This window comes from Perissodus microlepis, chromosome 2, assembly GCF_051167445.1.
Source record: "Perissodus microlepis isolate ML-2025 ecotype Zambia chromosome 2, ASM5116744v1, whole genome shotgun sequence".
In the NCBI taxonomy this organism is placed as follows: domain Eukaryota; kingdom Metazoa; phylum Chordata; class Actinopteri; order Cichliformes; family Cichlidae; genus Perissodus; species Perissodus microlepis.
The window spans coordinates 20,035,391-20,058,646 of NC_140462.1; the positions used below are offsets into that span (position 1 = coordinate 20,035,391).

General features: G+C 37.6%; 2 long non-coding RNA genes across 10 annotated transcripts in view; one reads left to right on the forward strand and one right to left on the reverse strand.

Moving 5' to 3' along the window:
• The window catches only part of LOC146392704 (uncharacterized), a 193,463-nt gene extending 177,963 nt beyond the window's left edge, over positions 1 to 15,500 (reverse strand). For 4 of the 6 annotated variants that reach the window (XR_014802651.1, XR_014802649.1, XR_014802641.1 and 1 more), the window contains exons 1-2: positions 14,876 to 15,500; positions 14,560 to 14,631 (exon numbers count right to left, since the gene is read on the reverse strand). This is a non-coding gene — a long non-coding RNA (uncharacterized LOC146392704). The remainder of the gene's footprint in view (positions 1 to 14,559; positions 14,632 to 14,875) is intronic. The other 2 variants (XR_014802650.1, XR_014802654.1) reach the window with 2 other exon arrangements.
• An 84-nt stretch (positions 15,501 to 15,584) lies between these two features.
• On the forward strand, positions 15,585 to 21,491 carry LOC146392705 (uncharacterized). Of its 4 annotated transcripts, XR_014802656.1 has the most exons (8): positions 15,585 to 15,719; positions 16,194 to 16,274; positions 17,755 to 17,936; positions 18,035 to 18,514; positions 18,995 to 19,140; positions 19,393 to 19,501; positions 19,606 to 19,727; positions 20,910 to 21,491. It is a non-coding gene; the product is annotated as an uncharacterized LOC146392705 (long non-coding RNA). The 4 variants fall into 4 exon arrangements; XR_014802655.1 differs by lacking the exon at positions 15,585 to 15,719 and having other exon boundaries at positions 15,892 to 16,274; XR_014802657.1 differs by lacking the exon at positions 15,585 to 15,719 and having other exon boundaries at positions 15,892 to 16,274; positions 18,063 to 18,514.
• Positions 21,492 to 23,256: the final 1,765 nt, after the last annotated feature.

The following is a 23,256-nucleotide window of genomic DNA, read 5'->3' on the forward strand; positions in this document are numbered from 1 at the left end:
GCCTTATAGAATTCAGCATCTGCGTATTGGGGAAATGGGTTTTGCAGCTGTTTGAGCTAAGATTTTCAAGTTATTCACATAATGAAAACGTATACTTTGTTTCGTGCGAGAACTCCATTCAAATGCATGTAACACTCAGAAACGCACTTTCTTGGCGAAATAAAGCCTTTTTGTACAGCTTCATGAAGTTACATGTAACTTTTGATAGAAGGCTCAGACACACATATTTATGGTTTTATCTCATAGAATTCAATATCCCCGTGTTGAGCAAACAGGTTTTAAAGCTGTTTGAGCTAAGATTTTAAAGTTATTCACATAATGAAAACCTATACTTTGTTTCGTGCGAGAACTCCATTCAAATGCATGTAACAGTCAGAAACGCACTGTCTTGGCGAAATAAAGCGTTTTTCATCTACTTCATAGAGACAGCTGTAACTTTTGATAGAAGACTCAGACACACATATTCATGGCTTTGCCTTATAGAATTCAGCATCTGCGTGCTGGGAAAATGGGTTTTGCAGCTGTTTGAGCTAAGATTTTCAAGTTATTCACATAATGAAAACGTATACTTTGTTTCGTGCGAGAACTCCATTCAAATGCATGTAATAGTCAGAAACGCACTGTCTCGGCGAAATAAAGCCTTTTTGTACAGCTTCATGAAGTTACATGTAACTTTTGATAGAAGGCTCAGATATACTTATTTGTGGCTTTATCTTATAGAATTCAATATCCCCGTGTTGAGCAAACAGGTTTTAAAGGTGTTTGAGCTAAGATTTTCAAGTTATTCACATAATGAAAACGTATACTTTGTTTCGTGCGAGAACTCCATTCAAATGCATGTAACAGTCAGAAACGCACTGTCTTGGCGAAATAAAGCCTTTTTGTACAACTTCATGAAGTTAGCTGTAACTTTAGATAGAAAGCTCTGATATAAGTATTCATGGTTTTATCTTATAGAATTCAACATTCCCGTGTTGACCAGACAGGTTTTAAAGCTGTTTGATCTAAGATTTTCAGGTTATTCACATAATGAAAACCTATACTTTGTTTCGTGCGAGAACTCCATTTAAATGCATGTAATAGTCAGAAACGCACTGTCTTGGCGAAATAAAGCGTTTTTCATCTACTTCATAGAGACAGCTGTAACTTTTGATAGAAGACTCAGACACACATATTCATGGCTTTGCCTTATAGAATTCAGCATCTGCGTAATGGGGAAATAGCTTTTGCAGCTGTTTGAGCTAAGATTTTCAAGTTATTCACATAATGAAAACGTATACTTTGTTTCGTGCGAGAACTCCATTCAAATGCATGTAATAGTCAGAAACGCACTGTCTCGGCGAAATAAAGTGTTTTTGTACAGCTTCATGAAGTTACATGTAACTGTTGATAGAAGGCTCAGATATACTTATTTGTGGCTTTATCTTATAGAATTCAATATCCCCGTGTTGAGCAAACAGGTTTTAAAGCTTTTTGAGCTAAGATTTTCAAGTTATTCACATAATGAAAACCTATACTTTGTGTCGGGCGAGAACTCCATTCAAATGCATGTAATAGCGAGAAACGCACTGTCTTGGCGAAATAAAGCCTTTTTGTACAACTTCATAAACATAGCTATAACTTATGGCTTTGCCTTATAGAATTCAGCATCTCCGTGCTGGGGAAATAGGTTTTGCAGCTGTTTGAGCTAAGATTTTCAAGTTATTCACAAAATGAAAACCTATACTTTCTGTCGGGCGAGAACTCCATTCAAATGCATGTAATAGTCAGAAACGCACTGTCTCGGCGAAATAAAGCCTTTTTGTACAACTTCATGAAGTTAGCTGTAACTTTAGATAGAAAGCTCTGATATACGTATTTATGGCTTTATCTCATAGAATTCAACATTCCCGTGTTGACCAGACAGGTTTTAAAGCTGTTTGAGCTAAGATTTTCAAGTTATTCACAAAATGAAAACCTATACTTTGTGTCGGGCGAGAACTCCATTCAAATGCATGTAATAGCGAGAAACGCACTGTCTTGGCGAAATAAAGTGTTTTTGTACAACTTCATAAACATAGCTATAACTTATGGCTTTGCCTTATAGAATTCAGCATCTACGTGCTGTGGAAATAGGTTTTGCAGCTTTTTGAGCTAAGCTTTTCAAGTAATTCACATAATGAAAACGTATACTTTGTTTCGTGCGAGAACTCCATTCAAATGCATGTAATAGTCAGAAACGCACTGTCTCGGCGAAATAAAGCCTTTTTGTACAGCTTCATGAAGTTACATGTAACTTTTGATAGAAGGCTCAGATATACTTATTTGTGGCTTTATCTTATAGAATTCAATATCCCCGTGTTGAGCAAACAGGTTTTAAATGTGTTTGAGCTAAGATTTTCAAGTTATTCACATAATGAAAACGTATACTTTGTTTCGTGCGAGAACTCCATTCAAATGCATGTAACAGTCAGAAACGCACTGTCTTGGCGAAATAAAGCCTTTTTGTACAACTTCATGAAGTTAGCTGTAACTTTAGATAGAAAGCTCTGATATAAGTATTCATGGTTTTATCTTATTGAATTCAACATTCCCGTGTTGACCAGACAGGTTTTAAAGCTGTTTGATCTAAGATTTTCAAGTTATTCACATAATGAAAACCTATACTTTGTTTCGTGCGAGAACTCCATTTAAATGCATGTAATAGTCAGAAACGCACTGTCTTGGCAAAATAAAGCGTTTTTCATCAACTTCATAGAGACAGCTGTAACTTTTGATAGAAGACTCAGACACACATATTCATGGCTTTGCCTTATAGAATTCAGCATCTGCGTAATGGGGAAATAGGTTTTGCAGCTGTTTGAGCTAAGATTTTCAAGTTATTCACATAATGAAAACGTATACTTTGTTTCGTGCGAGAACTCCATTCAAATGCATGTAATAGTCAGAAACGCACTGTCTCGGCGAAATAAAGTGTTTTTGTACAGCTTCATGAAGTTACATGTAACTTTTGATAGAAGGCTCAGATATACTTATTTGTGGCTTTATCTTATAGAATTCAATATCCCCGTGTTGAGCAAACAGGTTTTAAAGGTGTTTGAGCTAAGATTTTCAAGTTATTCACATAATGAAAACCTATACTTTGTTTCGTGCGAGAACTCCATTCAAATGCATGTAATAGTCAGAAACGCACTGTCTCGGCGAAATAAAGCCTTTTTGTACAACTTCATGAAGTTACATGTAACTTTTGATAGAAGGCTCAGACACACATATTTATGGTTTTATCTCATAGAATTCAATATCCCCGTGTTGAGCAGACAGGTTTTAAAGCTGTTTGAGCTAAGATTTTCGAGTTATTCATATAATGAAAACGTATACTTTGTTTCGTGCGAGATCTCCTTTCAAATGCATGTAATAGCGAGAAACGCACTAACGTGGTGAAATAAAGCGTTTTTCCATCAACTTCATGGAGATAGCTGTAGCTTTTGATAGAAGACGAAGACACACATATTCATGGCTTTGCCTTATAGAATTCAGCATCTGCGTGCTGGGGAAATGGCTTTTGCAGCTGTTTGAGCTAAGATTTTCAAGTTATTCACATAATGAAAACGTATACTTTGTTTCGTGCGAGAACTCCATTCAAATGCATGTAATAGTCAGAAACGCACTGTCTCGGCGAAATAAAGTGTTTTTGTACAGCTTCATGAAGTTACATGTAACTTTTGATAGAAGGCTCAGATATACTTATTTGTGGCTTTATCTTATAGAATTCAATATCCAAGTGTTGAGCAAACAGGTTTTAAAGGTGTTTGAGCTAAGATTTTCAAGTTATTCACATAATGAAAACCTATACTTTGTTTCGTGCGAGAACTCGATTCAAATGCATGTAATAGTCAGAAACGCACAGTCTCGGCGAAATAAAGCCTTTTTGTACAACTTCATGAAGTTAGCTGTAACTTTAGATAGAAGGCTCAGATATAAGTATTTATGGTTTTATCTTATAGAATTCAATATCCCCGTGTTGAGCAGACAGGTTTTAAAGCTTTTTGAGCTAAGATTTTCAAGTTATTCACAAAATGAAAACCTATACTTTGTGTCGGGCGAGAACTCCATTCAAATGCATGTAATAGCGAGAAACGCACTGTCTTGGCGAAATAAAGCCTTTTTGTACAACTTCATAAACATAGCTATAACTTATGGCTTTGCCTTATAGAATTCAGCATCTCCGTGCTGGGGAAATAGGTTTTGCAGCTGTTTGAGCTAAGATTTTCAAGTTATTCACAAAATGAAAACCTATACTTTCTGTCGGGCGAGAACTCCATTCAAATGCATGTAATAGTCAGAAACGCACTGTCTCGGCGAAATAAAGCCTTTTTGTACAACTTCATTAAGTTAGCTGTAACTTTAGATAGAAAGCTCTGATATACGTATTTATGGGTTTATCTCATAGAATTCAACATTCCCGTGTTGAGCAAACAGGTTTTAAAGCTGTTTGAGCTAAGATTTTCAAGTTATTCACATAATGAAAACGTATACTTTGTTTCGTGCGAGAACTCCATTCAAATGCATGTAATAGTCAGAAACGCACTGTCTCGGCGAAATAAAGCCTTTTTGTACAACTTCATGAAGTTAGCTGTAACTTTAGATAGAAAGCTCTGATATACGTATTTATGGTTTTATCTCATAGAATTCAATATCCCCGTGTTGAGCAGACAGGTTTTAAAGCTTTTTGAGCTAAGATTTTCAAGTTATTCACATAATGAAAACCTATACTTTGTTTCGTGCGAGAACTCCATTCAAATGCATGTAATAGTCAGAAACGCACTGTCTCGGCTAAATAAAGCCTTTTTGTACAACTTCATGAAGTTAGCTGTAACTTTAGATAGAAAGCTCTGATATACGTATTTATGGCTTTATCTCATATAATTCAACATTCCCGTGTTGACCAGACAGGTTTTAAAGCTGTTTGAGCTAAGATTTTCAAGTTATTCACAAAATGAAAACCTATACTTTGTGTCGGGCGAGAACTCCATTCAAATGCATGTAATAGCGAGAAACGCACTGTCTTGGCGAAATAAAGCCTTTTTGTACAACTTCATAAACATAGCTATAACTTATGGCTTTGCCTTATAGAATTCAGCATCTCCGTGCTGGGGAAATAGGTTTTGCAGCTGTTTGAGCTAAGATTTTCAAGTTATTCACAAAATGAAAACCTATACTTTCTGTCGGGCGAGAACTCCATTCAAATGCATGTAATAGTCAGAAACGCACTGTCTCGGCGAAATAAAGCCTTTTTGTACAACTTCATGAAGTTAGCTGTAACTTTAGATAGACAGCTCTGATATACGTATTTATGGCTTTATCTCATAGAATTCAACATTCCCGTGTTGACCAGACAGGTTTTAAAGCTGTTTGAGCTAAGATTTTCAAGTTATTCATATAATGAAAACGTATACTTTGTTTCGTGCGAGATCTCCTTTCAAATGCATGTAACAGCGAGAAACGCACTAACGTGGTGAAATAAAGCGTTTTTCCATCAACTTCATGGAGATAGCTGTAGCTTTTGATAGAAGACGAAGACACACAAATTTATAGCTTTGCCTTATAGAATTCAGCATCTCCGTGGTGGGGAAATAGGTTTTGCAGCTGTTTGAGCTAAGATTTTCAAGTTATTCACAAAATGAAAACCTATACTTTGTGTCGGGCGAGAACTCCATTCAAATGCATGTAATAGCGAGAAACGCACTGTCTTGGCGAAATAAAGTGTTTTTGTACAACTTCATGAAGTTACATGTAACTTTTGATAGAAGCCTCAGACACATATATTTATGGCTTTGCCTTATAGAATTCAGCATCTGCGTGCTGGGGAAATAGGTTTTGCAGCTGTTTGAGCTAAGAGTTTCAAGTTATTCACAAAATAAAAAGCTATACTTTGTTTCGTGCGAGAACTCCATTCAAATGCATGTAACAGTCAGAAACGCACTGTCTCGGCGAAATAAAGCCTTTTTGTACAACTTCATGAAGTTAGCTGTAACTTTTGATAGAAGGCTCAGATATACTTATTTTTGGCTTTATCTTTTAGAATTCTATATCCCCGTGTTGAGCAAACAGGTTTTAAAGCTGTTTGAGCTAAGATTTTCAAGTTATTCATATAATGAAAACCTATACTTTGTTTCGTGCGAGAACTCCATTCAAATGCATGTAACAGTCAGAAACGCACTGTCTTGGCGAAATAAAGTGTTTTTGTACAACTTCATGAAGTTACATGTAACTTTTGATAGAAGGCTCAGACACACATATTTATGGTTTTATCTCATAGAATTCAATATCCCCGTGTTGAGCAGACAGGTTTTAAAGCTGTTTGAGCTAAGATTTTTAAGTTATTCATATAATGAAAACGTATACTTTGTTTCGTGCGAGATCTCCTTTCAAATGCATGTAATAGCGAGAAACGCACTAACGTGGTGAAATAAAGCGTTTTTCCATCAACTTCATGGAGATAGCTGTAACTTTTGATAGAAGACGAAGACACACAAATTTATAGCTTTGCCTTATAGAATTCAGCATCTCCGTGCTGGGGAAATAGGTTTTGCAGCTGTTTGAGCTAAGATTTTCAAGTTATTCACAAAATGAAAACCTATACTTTGTGTCGGGCGAGAACTCCATTCAAATGCATGTAATAGCGAGAAACGCACTGTCTTGGCGAAATAAAGTGTTTTTGTACAACTTCATAAACATAGCTATAACTTATGGCTTTGCCTTATAGAATTCAGCATCTACGTGCTGTGGAAATAGGTTTTGCAGCTGTTTGAGCTAAGCTTTTCAAGTAATTCACATAATGAAAACCTATACTTTGTTTCGTGCGAGAACTCCATTCAAATGCACGTAACAGTCAGAAACGCACTGTCTTGACGAAATAAAGTGTTTTTGTACAACTTCATGAAGTTACATGTAACTTTTGATAGAAGGCTCAGCTATACTTATTTATGGCTTTATCTTATCGAATTCAACATTCCCGTGTTGAGCAAACAGGTTTTAAAGCTGTTTGAGCTAAGATTTTCAAGTTATTCACATAATGAAAACCTATACTTTGTTTCGTGCGAGAACTCCATTCAAATGCATGTAACAGTCAGAAACGCACTGTCTTGGCGAAATAAAGCGTTTTTCATCTACTTCATAGAGACAGCTGTAACTTTTGATAGAAGGCTCAGACACACATATTTAGGTCTTTATCTTATCGAATTCAATATCCCCGTGTTGAGCAGACAGGTTTTAAAGCTGTTTGAGCTAAGATTTTCGAGTTATTCACAAGATGAAAACCTATACTTTGTTTCGTGCGAGAACTCCATTCAAATGCATGTAATAGTCAGAAACGCACTGTCTTGGCGAAATAAAGCCTTTTTGTACAACTTCATGAAGTTAGCTGTAACTTTAGATAGAAAGCTCTGATATAAGTATTCATGGTTTTATCTTATTGAATTCAACATTCCCGTGTTGACCAGACAGGTTTTAAAGCTGTTTGATCTAAGATTTTCAAGTTATTCACATAATGAAAACCTATACTTTGTTTCGTGCGAGAACTCCATTTAAATGCATGTAATAGTCAGAAACGCACTGTCTTGGCAAAATAAAGCGTTTTTCATCAACTTCATAGAGACAGCTGTAACTTTTGATAGAAGACTCAGACACACATATTCATGGCTTTGCCTTATAGAATTCAGCATCTGCGTAATGGGGAAATAGGTTTTGCAGCTGTTTGAGCTAAGATTTTCAAGTTATTCACATAATGAAAACGTATACTTTGTTTCGTGCGAGAACTCCATTCAAATGCATGTAATAGTCAGAAACGCACTGTCTCGGCGAAATAAAGTGTTTTTGTACAGCTTCATGAAGTTACATGTAACTTTTGATAGAAGGCTCAGATATACTTATTTGTGGCTTTATCTTATAGAATTCAATATCCCCGTGTTGAGCAAACAGGTTTTAAAGGTGTTTGAGCTAAGATTTTCAAGTTATTCACATAATGAAAACCTATACTTTGTTTCGTGCGAGAACTCCATTCAAATGCATGTAATAGTCAGAAACGCACTGTCTCGGCGAAATAAAGCCTTTTTGTACAACTTCATGAAGTTAGCTGTAACTTTAGATAGAAGGCTCAGATATAAGTATTTATGGTTTTATCTCATAGAATTCAATATCCCCGTGTTGAGCAGACAGGTTTTAAAGCTTTTTGAGCTAAGATTTTCAAGTTATTCACATAATGAAAACCTATACTTTGTTTCGTGCGAGAACTCCATTCAAATGCATGTAATAGTCAGAAACGCACTGTCTCGGCTAAATAAAGCCTTTTTGTACAACTTCATGAAGTTAGCTGTAACTTTAGATAGAAAGCTCTGATATACGTATTTATGGCTTTATCTCATAGAATTCAACATTCCCATGTTGAGCAGACAGGTTTTAAAGCTTTTTGAGCTAAGATTTTCAAGTTATTCACAAAATGAAAACCTATACTTTGTTTCGTGCGAGAACTCCATTCAAATGCATGTAACAGTCAGAAACGCACTGTCTCGGCGAAATAAAGCCTTTTTGTACAACTTCATGAAGTTACATGTAACTTTTGATAGAAGGCTCAGACACACATATTTATGGTTTTATCTCATAGAATTCAATATCCCCGTGTTGAGCAGACAGGTTTTAAAGCTGTTTGAGCTAAGATTTTCGAGTTATTCATATAATGAAAACGTATACTTTGTTTCGTGCGAGATCTCCTTTCAAATGCATGTAATAGCGAGAAACGCACTAACGTGGTGAAATAAAGCGTTTTTCCATCAACTTCATGGAGATAGCTGTAGCTTTTGATAGAAGACGAAGACACACAAATTTATAGCTTTGCCTTATAGAATTCAGCATCTCCGTGGTGGGGAAATAGGTTTTGCAGCTGTTTGAGCTAAGATTTTCAAGTTATTCACAAGATGAAAACCTATACTTTGTTTCGTGCGAGAACTCCATTCAAATGCATGTAATAGTCAGAAACGCACTGTCTTGGCGAAATAAAGCGTTTTTCATCTACTTCATAGAGACAGCTGTAACTTTTGATAGAAGACTCAGACACACATATTCATGGCTTTGCCTTATAGAATTCAGCATCTGCGTGCTGGGGAAATGGCTTTTGCAGCTGTTTGAGCTAAGATTTTCAAGTTATTCACATAATGAAAACGTATACTTTGTTTCGTGCGAGAACTCCATTCAAATGCATGTAATAGTCAGAAACGCACTGTCTCGGCGAAATAAAGTGTTTTTGTACAGCTTCATGAAGTTACATGTAACTTTTGATAGAAGGCTCAGATATACTTATTTGTGGCTTTATCTTATAGAATTCAATATCCCCGTGTTGAGCAAACAGGTTTTAAAGGTGTTTGAGCTAAGATTTTCAAGTTATTCACATAATGAAAACCTATACTTTGTTTCGTGCGAGAACTCGATTCAAATGCATGTAATAGTCAGAAACGCACTGTCTCGGCGAAATAAAGCCTTTTTGTACAACTTCATAAACATAGCTATAACTTATGGCTTTGCCTTATAGAATTCAGCATCTCCGTGCTGGGGAAATAGGTTTTGCAGCTGTTTGAGCTAAGATTTTCAAGTTATTCACAAAATGAAAACCTATACTTTCTGTCGGGCGAGAACTCCATTCAAATGCATGTAATAGTCAGAAACGCACTGTCTCGGCGAAATAAAGCCTTTTTGTACAACTTCATGAAGTTACATGTAACTTTAGATAGAAAGCTCTGATATACGTATTTATGGTTTTATCTCATAGAATTCAATATCCCCGTGTTGAGCAGACAGGTTTTAAAGCTTTTTGAGCTAAGATTTTCAAGTTATTCACATAATGAAAACCTATACTTTGTTTCGTGCGAGAACTCCATTCAAATGCATGTAATAGTCAGAAACGCACTGTCTCGGCTAAATAAAGCCTTTTTGTACAACTTCATGAAGTTAGCTGTAACTTTAGATAGAAAGCTCTGATATACGTATTTATGGCTTTATCTCATAGAATTCAACATTCCCGTGTTGACCAGACAGGTTTTAAAGCTGTTTGAGCTAAGATTTTCAAGTTATTCACAAAATGAAAACCTATACTTTGTGTCGGGCGAGAACTCCATTCAAATGCATGTAATAGCGAGAAACGCACTGTCTTGGCGAAATAAAGCCTTTTTGTACAACTTCATAAACATAGCTATAACTTATGGCTTTGCCTTATAGAATTCAGCATCTCCGTGCTGGGGAAATAGGTTTTGCAGCTGTTTGAGCTAAGATTTTCAAGTTATTCACAAAATGAAAACCTATACTTTCTGTCGGGCGAGAACTCCATTCAAATGCATGTAATAGTCAGAAACGCACTGTCTCGGCGAAATAAAGCCTTTTTGTACAACTTCATGAAGTTAGCTGTAACTTTAGATAGACAGCTCTGATATACGTATTTATGGCTTTATCTCATAGAATTCAACATTCCCGTGTTGACCAGACAGGTTTTAAAGCTGTTTGAGCTAAGATTTTCAAGTTATTCATATAATGAAAACGTATACTTTGTTTCGTGCGAGATCTCCTTTCAAATGCATGTAACAGCGAGAAACGCACTAACGTGGTGAAATAAAGCGTTTTTCCATCAACTTCATGGAGATAGCTGTAGCTTTTGATAGAAGACGAAGACACACAAATTTATAGCTTTGCCTTATAGAATTCAGCATCTCCGTGGTGGGGAAATAGGTTTTGCAGCTGTTTGAGCTAAGATTTTCAAGTTATTCACAAAATGAAAACCTATACTTTGTGTCGGGCGAGAACTCCATTCAAATGCATGTAATAGCGAGAAACGCACTGTCTTGGCGAAATAAAGTGTTTTTGTACAACTTCATGAAGTTACATGTAACTTTTGATAGAAGCCTCAGACACATATATTTATGGCTTTGCCTTATAGAATTCAGCATCTGCGTGCTGGGGAAATAGGTTTTGCAGCTGTTTGAGCTAAGATTTTCAAGTTATTCACAAAATGAAAACGTATAATTTGTTTCGTGCGAGAACTCCATTCAAATGCATGTAACAGTCAGAAACGCACTGTCTTGGCGAAATAAAGTGTTTTTGTACAACTTCATGAAGATACATGTAACTTTTGATAGAAGGCTCAGACACACATATTTATGGCTTTATCTTATAGAATTCTATATCTCCGTGTTGAGCATACAGGTTTTGCAGCTGTTTGAGCTAAGAGTTTCAAGTTATTCACAAAATAAAAAGCTATACTTTGTTTCGTGCGAGAACTCCATTCAAATGCATGTAACAGTCAGAAACGCACTGTCTCGGCGAAATAAAGCCTTTTTGTACAACTTCATGAAGTTAGCTGTAACTTTTGATAGAAGGCTCAGATATACTTATTTTTGGCTTTATCTTTTAGAATTCTATATCCCCGTGTTGAGCAAACAGGTTTTAAAGCTGTTTGAGCTAAGATTTTCAAGTTATTCATATAATGAAAACCTATACTTTGTTTCGTGCGAGAACTCCATTCAAATGCATGTAACAGTCAGAAACGGACTGTCTTGGCGAAATAAAGCCTTTTTGTACAACTTCAAGACGTTAGCTGTAACTTTTGATAGAAGGCTCAGACACACATATTTAGGTCTTTATCTTATCGAATTCAATATCCCCGTGTTGAGCAGACAGGTTTTAAAGCTGTTTGAGCTAAGATTTTCGAGTTATTCACAAGATGAAAACCTATACTTTGTTTCGTGCGAGAACTCCATTCAAATGCATGTAATAGTCAGAAACGCACTGTCTTGGCGAAATAAAGTGTTTTTGTACAACTTCATGAAGTTACATGTAACTTTTGATAGAAGGCTCAGCTATACTTATTCATGGCATCATCTTATCGAATTCAATATCCCCGTTTTGAGCAAACAGGTTTTAAAGCTGTTTGAGCTAAGATTTTCGAGTTATTCACATAATGAAAACCTATACTTTGTTTCGTGCGAGAACTCCATTCAAATGCATGTAATAGTCAGAAACGCACTGTCTTGGCGAAATAAAGCGTTTTTCATCTACTTCATAGAGACAGCTGTAACTTTTGATAGAAGACTCAGACACACATATTCATGGCTTTGCCTTATAGAATTCAGCATCTGCGTGCTGGGGAAATGGCTTTTGCAGCTGTTTGAGCTAAGATTTTTAAGTTATTCATATAATGAAAACGTATACTTTGTTTCGTGCGAGATCTCCATTCAAATGCATGTAATAGTCAGAAACGCACTGTCTCGGCGAAATAAAGTGTTTTTGTACAGCTTCATGAAGTTACATGTAACTTTTGATAGAAGGCTCAGATATACTTATTTGTGGCTTTATCTTATAGAATTCAATATCCCCGTTTTGAGCAAACAGGTTTTAAAGGTGTTTGAGCTAAGATTTTCAAGTTATTCACATAATGAAAACCTATACTTTGTTTCGTGCGAGAACTCCATTCAAATGCATGTAATAGTCAGAAACGCACTGTCTCGGCGAAATAAAGCCTTTTTGTACAACTTCATGAAGTTAGCTGTAACTTTAGATAGAAGGCTCAGATATAAGTATTTATGGTTTTATCTCATAGAATTCAATATCCCCGTGTTGAGCAGACAGGTTTTAAAGCTTTTTGAGCTAAGATTTTCAAGTTATTCACATAATGAAAACCTATACTTTGTTTCGTGCGAGAACTCCATTCAAATGCATGTAATAGCGAGAAACGCACTGTCTTGGCGAAATAAAGCCTTTTTGTACAACTTCATAAACATAGCTATAACTTATGGCTTTGCCTTATAGAATTCAGCATCTCCGTGCTGGGGAAATAGGTTTTGCAGCTGTTTGAGCTAAGATTTTCAAGTTATTCACAAAATGAAAACCTATACTTTCTGTCGTGCGAGAACTCCATTCAAATGCATGTAATAGTCAGAAACGCACTGTCTCGGCGAAATAAAGCCTTTTTGTACAACTTCATGAAGTTAGCTGTAACTTTAGATAGAAAGCTCTGATATACGTATTTATGGCTTTATCTCATAGAATTCAACATTCCCGTGTTGACCAGACAGGTTTTAAAGCTGTTTGAGCTAAGATTTTCAAGTTATTCACAAAATGAAAACCTATACTTTGTGTCGGGCGAGAACTCCATTCAAATGCATGTAACAGTCAGAAACGCACTGTCTCGGCGAAATAAAGCCCTTTTGTACAACTTCATGAAGTTAGCTGTAACTTTTGATAGAAGGCTCAGATATACTTATTTTTGGCTTTATCTTTTAGAATTCTATATCCCCGTGTTGAGCAAACAGGTTTTAAAGCTGTTTGAGCTAAGATTTTCAAGTTATTCATATAATGAAAACCTATACTTTGTTTCGTGCGAGAACTCCATTCAAATGCATGTAACAGTCAGAAACGCACTGTCTTGGCGAAATAAAGTGTTTTTGTACAACTTCATGAAGTTACATGTAACTTTTGATAGAAGGCTCAGACACACATATTTATGGTTTTATCTCATAGAATTCAATATCCCCGTGTTGAGCAGACAGGTTTTAAAGCTGTTTGATCTAAGATTTTCAAGTTATTCACATAATGAAAACCTATACTTTGTTTCGTGCGAGAACTCCATTCAAATGCATGTAATAGTCAGAAACGCACTGTCTCGGCGAAATAAAGCCTTTTGGTACAACTTCAAGACGTTAGCTGTAACTTTTGATAGAAGGCTCAGACACATATATTTATGGCATAATCCTATAGAATTCAGCATCTGCGTGCTGGTGAAATAGGTTTTGCAGCTGTTTGAGCTAAGATTTTCGAGTTATTCACATAATGAAAACCTTTACTTTATTTCGGCCGACTTCCCCTTTCAAATGCATGTCAATCGTAAGAAACGCACTGTCTTGACGAAATAAAGTGTTTTCTTACGACTTCATGAAGTTAGCCTTAACTGTTGATAGACAACTCAGCACGGGGATATTGAATTCTATAAGATAAAGCCATAAATACGCATATCTGAGCCTTCTATCAAAAGTTACAGCTAACTTCATGAAGCTGTATAAAAACACCTTATTTCGCCAATACAGTGTGTTTCTGACTATTACATGCATTTGAATGGAGTTCTCGCACGAAACAAAGTATAGCTTTTTATTTTGTGAATAACTTGAAACTCTTAGCTCAAACAGCTGCAAAACCTGTATGCTCAACACGGAGATATAGAATTCTATAAGATAAAGCCATAAATATGTGTGTCTGAGCCTTCTATCAAAAGTTACATGTATCTCCATGAAGTTTTACAAAAAGGCTTTATTTCGCCAAGACAGTGCGTTTCTGACTATTACATGCATTTGAATGGAGTTATCGCCCGAAACAAAGTATAGCTTTTTATTTTGTGAATAACTTGAAACTCTTAGCTCAAACAGCTGCAAAACCTGTTTGCTCAACACGGGGATATCGAATTTTATAAGATAAAGCCATAAATATGTGTATGTGCGTCTTCTATCAAAAGTTACAGCTGTCTTGAATGAAAGCATTATAGCAGCTTACCTCGATCATGTGGTAGAACAGACACATGGGCCACCTACGTGTCCTCCTACGGCAGGAGTAGTTGCCACAAATCTGCAAAACAAAAAGAAATGATCAGGTGACATGAATAGATTTATACAGCCATAAGCAAGAGATTCTTCCCGCCTGTGGGCGTCAAACTATACCCCCCCTCCTTACTGTAACTATCAAAACTATCATAGTCTAAAACTATCATCTCATATCAAAACTATCATAATCACATCATCTGACTTTATCAGTTATAACAATGAGAAACGGTAAACAATTTGGCAAATAAATGACTTATAATTGTGCTTACCTGGTCCAGATGATCCACAGCCCCTTTGCATTTGTTATAATCCAGGATGATGTGGGGCTTTCTCTTCCCAGAGTCCTGGACTTGTAGCTCACGGTGCCTGGTGCTCAATAAGACAACATTTTTTCTTTACTTGGGGATGTAGGAAACCACAGCCTTGTCCCCCCTGTAGCGACCTGGACGGGAGAGACGATCATCGAATCTTACTGCCCGATTAATTTGCTCAAATCTTTTTTTTGACATGGTAGCAGGAAACAGAAGAGCCCTGTCTCCCCATCCCACAGGCTTGTTGTCGTTTCATGTTGAGACCTGTACAGGCCAGCCAGCATCACAAGCCCCATGTAAGCCTGCAACTCCTCCTCATCTATGTCCTTCCAGTCTTTTACTGACCTGTTGCCCTGCAGGTTGGTGAAATGCAGGATTAGCTGCATAATGTCCTCTGCAAAAAAAAAGATGGAAAGTGCTCACAGGGCTGCTGATCCTACGAATTGCATAATGGGTTGGTCCTGGGGTTAAAATGGGAGGAGGAAAAAATGGCAGGACCTCTTCATGTGTGGATTGCCACATGATTTCTCCATTTTTAGATCTCCACTGGCCATCCTCCAGTCTTGTCTCTTCCTCCTGCTCTTCTTCCTCCTTCTCCTCCTCCTCCTCCTCCTCCTCACATGAGCTGCAAAGCTCCTCGATGCCTGGCAAAAATTCTTCTTCGCTGTCAGAAGTATCTCCACTGCTTGTGGTATCGTTTTCACTTTCTGAAGAGTGCAAAACTGCAGCAACAGCCTCCTCTAAACTGAGTGCACGCTTCATTGTGTCTGTGCAGAAATGACCACTCAGACCAGGCTGCAAAGTATTCTCATAGACTTCAAAGGTGCACCTGAATAAACATGCTATACCATACATCCAATAAGAGAGAGGAGGCTCACTCTTGATCAAGAAAAAACATAAACGCACGCCTTTGATCTCTCTCTCTCTCTCTCTCTCTCTCTCTCTCACACACACACACACACACACACACACACACATGCACATACATACACACACAATACCATTTTATGGTGGTTAGCTGTTTTATTGTCATGCATTTTACAAGGTAAGATAACCATGTCCTGCATTCAAAACCACTGAAAATGTCTATGGTGGTGCTGTGCCTAATATTGTGCTGGTGTATGCTGGGTAATGGCACAGCTAGCGACTGGGTGACTTTATTCACCCGCTTCGGCTGTTATCAGTCCATACAATGGGCGTTATTAGCACAAATCAGTCCCATAGATATGGACCATCTCCTGCTAGATTGTTCAGAAGGTTGTTATCATCCATCCAGATGGAGGATCACTAACAGGAGCGTGGGAAGCCTCCAGAATCCACTCTGGCTGGAATCCGGTGGATACAGCAGTGTTTACAGGTAAGACCATTTAAACGGACAGCATTTATAGAATGACTATTAAAAGTCAGCGAGTGTCAATAATGTTAATGTGGTTATGTTAGTAATACACCGAGTGCTAATATAACAGCTTTAAGATGCATTTGTAGATATTATTACGTGTTTTACCGTCTTTATGGTGCTAGCTTAAAGTTACAGTGTAAACGTTAGCTTATATTAGAGTAAAGCTGTTACTGTTTAAACGATGTTAGCGCAGAAATATTAGCTTCTGTCATGACTGATGAAGTTACTAGTTAATAAGGTTTCCAGTAAAGTGTTTAATCGCAGCCACAGATTGACAGCAAATATCTCGATTAGCTTCAGTGCATCTGTAATAAATATGTGCAAGTTTCAGTGCTTCGTTTAAACTGTATGATACTTATACTGACCCAGGGTCAGTGTAAAATACAATCCTAGCTGTGTGAACAAAGCCTGGCTCCTTTAATCCTGCATGAAAAACCTCAGGATGCAGGTTATTATTACTCTTTCCTGCTGGCACACCTGTCACACCTGAGAGTCAGCTAGAAACGTACAGTGACGTGGACATCATGCAAAGACTGCCAGACTCTGTAATACTGCAAATGATCAGTGACTCAAGTTAACACTAAACTTTAAACGGTACCTCTGTGTCTCTGTGTGCTGAACATTTAGGATTGAGTCAGGCTGCATCTGTGTTAGTCCTCTGACAGACTGGTGACCTGTCCAGGTGTGCTCTACCTATGACTACTGGGACAGGCTCTAGCTCCTGTAATAGAAATTTTCTGTTATTCTCATTTAAAGTATTTAAATGCTTATGCATATGCTTAGTTGTGACACTGTTATAGACTGTTCAGTGAAAGTTTCTAAAACTAGATGAACTTACTTCAGCAGTTTGAGAAAACAACTCCCTTTACAGGTGCTGATAACGCCAAGGGCACAAAACAGCATAACCATTGATCCGTTAGGTTTCATAGCGAGACACGTGAAGTGGCAGAGCTGACATGACTGAACTGTGATGTTTGATGTGTGTTTGCTCTCCTGTGCGCAGTAATAAATAGCTTGATCACAGCTCTTTCTGTGTTGCAGACTTTATTTAAAAAATTCCACGACACCCTCCACCCTCCCACTGTGAACATGAATTGAATATTCAGAAGACATTTGTTTAAATAGTTCTAGAAATCTGAGCTGTTGGTGTGTCCTTGGATTGTGTGGTAATAATATTAGAGCTAGCAATCTTTCTTACTGAATCTCTACTATGAGTCATCTTACCTGAGATTAATTCTATGTTTACCTGTCAGCCTGGACGAATGTGCTGTGTGAAGGAAATTAAATTAAATCAGATCTGAACTGCGTACATTTAAGGAACCTGTTCATATTTAATTGAAATATGAACCAGTGATTTTTTGATTGCTGATTCCAAGAGAGTCTTTGTGGAAATCCTCTTTGGCTTTTTGTTATTTTAATTCTCTTTTCTATTTTCCAGAACAGTTCTCCACAGTCACTGTCCATATGGGTCAGTGGGACCAAGAAGCACTCTGCTAATGTGTGGACTCTGACCAGCAACATCCAGCAAGACCCAGACAGCGTTTTCTATCTCCCAGCTGGAGTTTTTTGTTTGTCTGTGACTGGAGAGTCAGATTTTTGTTGAGCTTCACACTTGCAGAGGTAAGTCAGTTTGCAGAGATCCCTCCCACCCTGGCTTTTATGTGCTAGATTTCTTATCTGAAACAGTAATATTTCAGTGACTGCTGCTTATACCACAGGTTAATACACTCTACTGATCCCTGATAGGAGAATCATCAATTTTGCCAACAAAGAAGCCTGGTGGATGTTTGTTTACAGTCTGATGATGGGACATCATGCTCTGCATCTTCAAAGTTTGCCTCCTCATTATTATTCATACCCAGTAATGTGAAGTATGCTTATATCTACTATAACTGAACCAACCTGGTGCTCTTCATTGAGTCTGAATGTTGGATATTGTGTATCTCATGTTCTCTGGGCTTTGTTGTCCTCAGTCTTTTTGCAGGATCAGAAAACAAAACCAGGAGGTGCGTAAATGTTTCTTCTCCATGATGTTTCTTCAAATGTTTCTTCTGGATGATGATAAGACTGTGACACGGGATGCCACCTTTGGTCTTGTGATGAAGCAAAGCTCAGGAAGAAGTGTGATTAAATGGTACCCACATGTGTGCTGCTGAGAAGGATGTACAGGGGCACCTGCAGCCAAATCCAAGCCTCAGGTTAGTTGTAGTTGCAGAACGCTATAGACTGAGACATCTAAGGCATCAAATGTTTGATTAAACGGATGAAAAAGAGAAGTTTCTTCCCTATAATTATCACTTCTTAAAATCTGTAGCAACTTTAAGTCTGTCAGCATGCTCAGAATGTGACAATATATTTTTGTTCAATATTTAATTTCTGTCAGTTGCAATTGTTAAATGAAAAAAAATATATATATATTCTTATAATTTAGCAAACTAATTTATCAAAAAAAAATATATACATATATCTGTATTAGGTTTAATAAATTAATTTGACACCTGTATTGAAAATACCATATTGTATTCATACAGAATCAGTATGGTATCATTGTTTGTCTGTTCACTGATTGTTGAAGCTAAGAGCTAGTTTTATCTGTTTAGATCTAAAGTATCCAAAGTTGAGCTCTAATGTTTCTTCACCCCTTTGTGTGTGATATGTGATTTCCTACATGCTGGCAGAGCGGCAGTTTGTGCTCACAGATGTGGAGTGGAAAGACGATGGTGTTTCCTCAGAAGAGAGTCACAAAGGGCACCAGTCCATCTCACCACCTTGACTTGCTGACTGATGCTTGTCTGCACTGCACAGAGGAAATCAACTGACCGAGGTTTGTCCAGTGACGTGTTATGAAATGTATATTTGTTTTATGCTTACAGATATGTTTTTCTTGACAGAGGCTCTGCAGAGGTTTGACAAAGCAGAGAAAATATGTGCTTTACATTTTACTGTGATTTATTGAGATATTTGTTGCCTGATGTTCAGCAGGAATGGAGAAATAGAATCAAAGGAAGATGTTTTTCCTGTTTTTGTAATGATGTAAGTAAATCTTCAATATTATTTATTTGCTTGGTTATATTAGGAGTGTTTCTGAGTGGGGGAGAGAGGAGTCATCATCCAGGTAAAGTGACGTGGATCAGTGGATACACTTGTCTCCCCTTTAAAGGAGACGATCCAAGTCATTCTTAAATGTTAGTACTTTCAAATACACAAACATTTTAAAGGACAGAAATGAACATCCAACTTTGACTGTAATACAAAATAAATCTTTGCATGTGTGTTTTCAAACTCTCAGATGGGCAGGATATCAGTCTTGGACTGTCTAACCTGCCGGAGCAGCACTGAATGACCACCACACATGAGCATGTTCCTGCAACATTCAGCATCTGATCCTTCATCTGTGTGCTGCTGCTTTTGGTAAGTACAGTTATCCAACTACAGTACCTCTAAACACATGCCATCCATTTTTCTTTTTTTTTCTTTTTTTTGCCTGTCCCGTTTGGTTCTTTTGCCATCAGAATTATTGTCTAAAGGCGAAGAAAGATGCCCAACGGATTTACTTTACCAAATTGACCATCCCAGCCTTGCCGTAATGGTCTATTTGATATACCTTTTATTGTTTATTTTATTTATTTTTTATTTTCACTTGCTAGATACGGGACAGACTTGAATGAGGAAAAGAAAAGGGAGAAAGGAAGAGGGGGAAAACCAGTGGAGAAGAGGGACGGGGATAAAGAGCAAAAAAACAAAACCCAACTAAATAAGCAGACAAAAAAAAAAAAAATACATGTATCAATCACCTGGATCACCTGTTGAGAAAGAAAAAAGAAAACAAGCAGAAGAAAACGAGAGCAATACAATAAACAACATCACGATGATATATGGGAATATAACAGTAAATACTAAATATTAAACATTATTGTGCAGCACATAATATCGACAGCGCACAGTGTGCTTTGAGGTAGGAGCCAAAAAGGGTGTAGTTTGTGTGTGTGAGCACCCGTGTGTACACCTGTGAGCATGGACGTGCTTGTTTTTAAAAGGTTCCTTCATGTAATGATCTGCTAGAGCAGGGGTGTCAAACTCAAATACACAGTGGGCCAAAATTCAAAACTGGAACAAAGTCGCGGGCTAACATTAATATAAAAAAAAAATCTTCCTCCAGATATGAGAATGAATCTTTTCTTATAGACTCAAACAAGTTTTGCTGAAAAACTGAATATGGAACAAGCAAAGCTTAATACTAAACTATATATATTAGCTGTATAATACCAGTAGGTCAGCTCTAATAGTAATTTGGTATGGCTTCGCGGGCCAAATGTAATTAGGCTGCGGGCCAGAGTTTGACACCTAAGTGCTAGAGGGTGTGGGGAGCCACAGCCCCGTCCACCAGGGCATGAAGCAGGTATGGAGGAGATCAAAACTCCAGACATCCAGAGGCCCTCAGAACACAAGAGACCAAGGAAGACCAACAGAGGGGCAGCTGCGCCACTTCTGCCATCCATTTCTAACGGCCTGGTTACTTCCTGTCAGTTACTTTAGAAACCATATGGTCACCTGACCTAACACTGTTTCTTCTTCTTCCCCTTAATGTTGAAGTGTCAAATGTCAAACAGCTGGAGAGGAAACTACACCAGTGTACTGGGATGTTTCAGCAACACGTGCCAGATGCTGTTCCTTCATGGTGACAGCACCAGAGACAGCCCCGCCTACCTCAGGACCTCGCCATTGATCATGATGATTATAATGATGACAGCGAGCGGAACTAAGACTGTAAAAATCCATGACCAGAATGTTTAGATGCTTTCTAATGTAATGTAATGTAATGAATACTGAGTTTTTGTCTCTCTTTTTTTTTCTCATTTGTTACTAACAAAGTTCACCAAACTCACACAGTTTACATTCTGTATGTTTCCATCAAGGTTTATTTTCGTAGAAATCATTGTTTTTCTCCTTTTCTCTTTTTCTCTTTTGTAATTGATGATAATTCAGTCAATATACTGCGCTGCTTCCTTTTATTGCGTCTCACATTGCTTTACGTTTTTCAGTGTCCAGTTATTTTTTTTACTGCTGTTTGAATTCTCTGTATGTTTGACCCTGTAGACTGTTTGATGGACTGCTTGTCTTCCTGTTTGTAACCGCCGCCTGTTTTTGACTAAAGATTTGGATTTCTGACTTTAACACAGCCTCTGCGTGTCCTCCCTTTGTGTCCTCTGTGAATGTGTTGCATGTGTCACAGATTCATTTTATTAACAGCTTTCCCACAGTGAGTTGCATCAGCATTCATTCACAGCACATTTCGGAAGGATTCAGATTAATAGAGTGATCTTATAGTCAGAATTATCCTGACAGAGTGCCACTGTAAATTATCTTTCATCAGGTAAATTTTAAAGTTCAGTATTTCAAAGCAGGAGTTATGAAGAATCATATTGGAATTAGGACTGTAACAATATGTACTTACAAAGTCAAAGTTTTTTAATTATGCTAGAATATTGGAAGACAATCAACTTTTAGTGTTTTCCGCATATTAATTATTCTGAAATAGAGATGGTGACCCTAACTGTACAGAAGCACTAAACAACTGACAATCTAACAGACATCATTGGCCTGAGCCGTCATGCACAGTGAGTCTGATTCTTTGCTGTGAGAGTATGACAAGCATGTTTCTGGTCAGTTTGGAACAAATAATATCACAATGTTGATCTTTTTTTCAATATTCCTTCTCTTTTACAACATAAACTGTGATCAAAGCTACTTATGTTCACAGCATGTAATAATACTGACAGTCCAGGGCATTGTGGTCTGTTGAGCTAGGGTTAGGGTTAGGGTTAGCAATTCAGACATATGTAATCAATATTAAACGTCTCTGACGTGGGCCACTGTCCGCAGTGTTGGGAAATCCATAGCAGGCTGGAACGAGTCAAGGTAGGTGAGCATCCATGAGAAGACACAGCAGATGCATCCTACTAATACTGACAGGACCAGGAGACTCCAGAAACCGAGCATCTTCTCTTCAGTGCCATCCTCTCCTGTCACCCTCTCTGCCCGCAGCTCTTTGAGTATGGGGTGGAGAAGGGCGCAGAGAAACCCTTATTACTAATTCGTATTATAATTCAATTTTCATGAAATATTCATATTCAGTATCGGTCCTTTTATATTATAACCACGTATCCACCCAGGCTCATGGTGGGGCAGGGCTCTGTCCTGGGATGCTTGAGTGAAAGGTAATGTACACCCTGACCAGGTATCCAGTCTGTCAGAATTGTTTTCAATATTTGGTTCAAAAACATGAGTGAAAACAAAAATCCAACTAGGATTCTTGCATATGATGAATGAAGTCTGTCTTTGACTGTATTGTCCAGCTGATCCATCGAACCCCCAGCAGGTGAACCTTATTCATGACATAACACCGCAACAATGTAAAAAATTAAACAGCAACAGTCTAAATATAAAGTGCATTCTAAACTCCTCTTCAATAAATTATATGCAAAGAGTCATTCAGGACTGTAAAACGTGAACTACAGAACCCAGAGTCTTCATCATTAAATCTCTGGTTGCTTCATTTTTCTATACTATATCAGATACTTTAAAGGTTAGGTTAGGTAAAGTTGCACTGTCATTGTGAGGCAAAGTGTTTTATGTGTGTGTATGTGTGTGTGTGTGTGTGTGTGTGTGTGCGTGTCATGAACGGCTATAAAATGCCTTTAATTACAGAACAAAGCGGGGTTTGAGTTCGAGTTACGGCAGACTGTCACTACTTGTAAATGGAACGCAGCCTCCCTACGGCGGACAGCTAATAACAGGAATCGGACGCGGTCCACCCAAGTCCTCAGCAACCACCATAGCAACCGCCTAGCATGACCTTAAAAACATATTCTGTCTTCATAACTATCAAAAATGTGAAATGATTTGCAAAGTGTGAAAGTGTTACAGCTGCAGAGAGCTA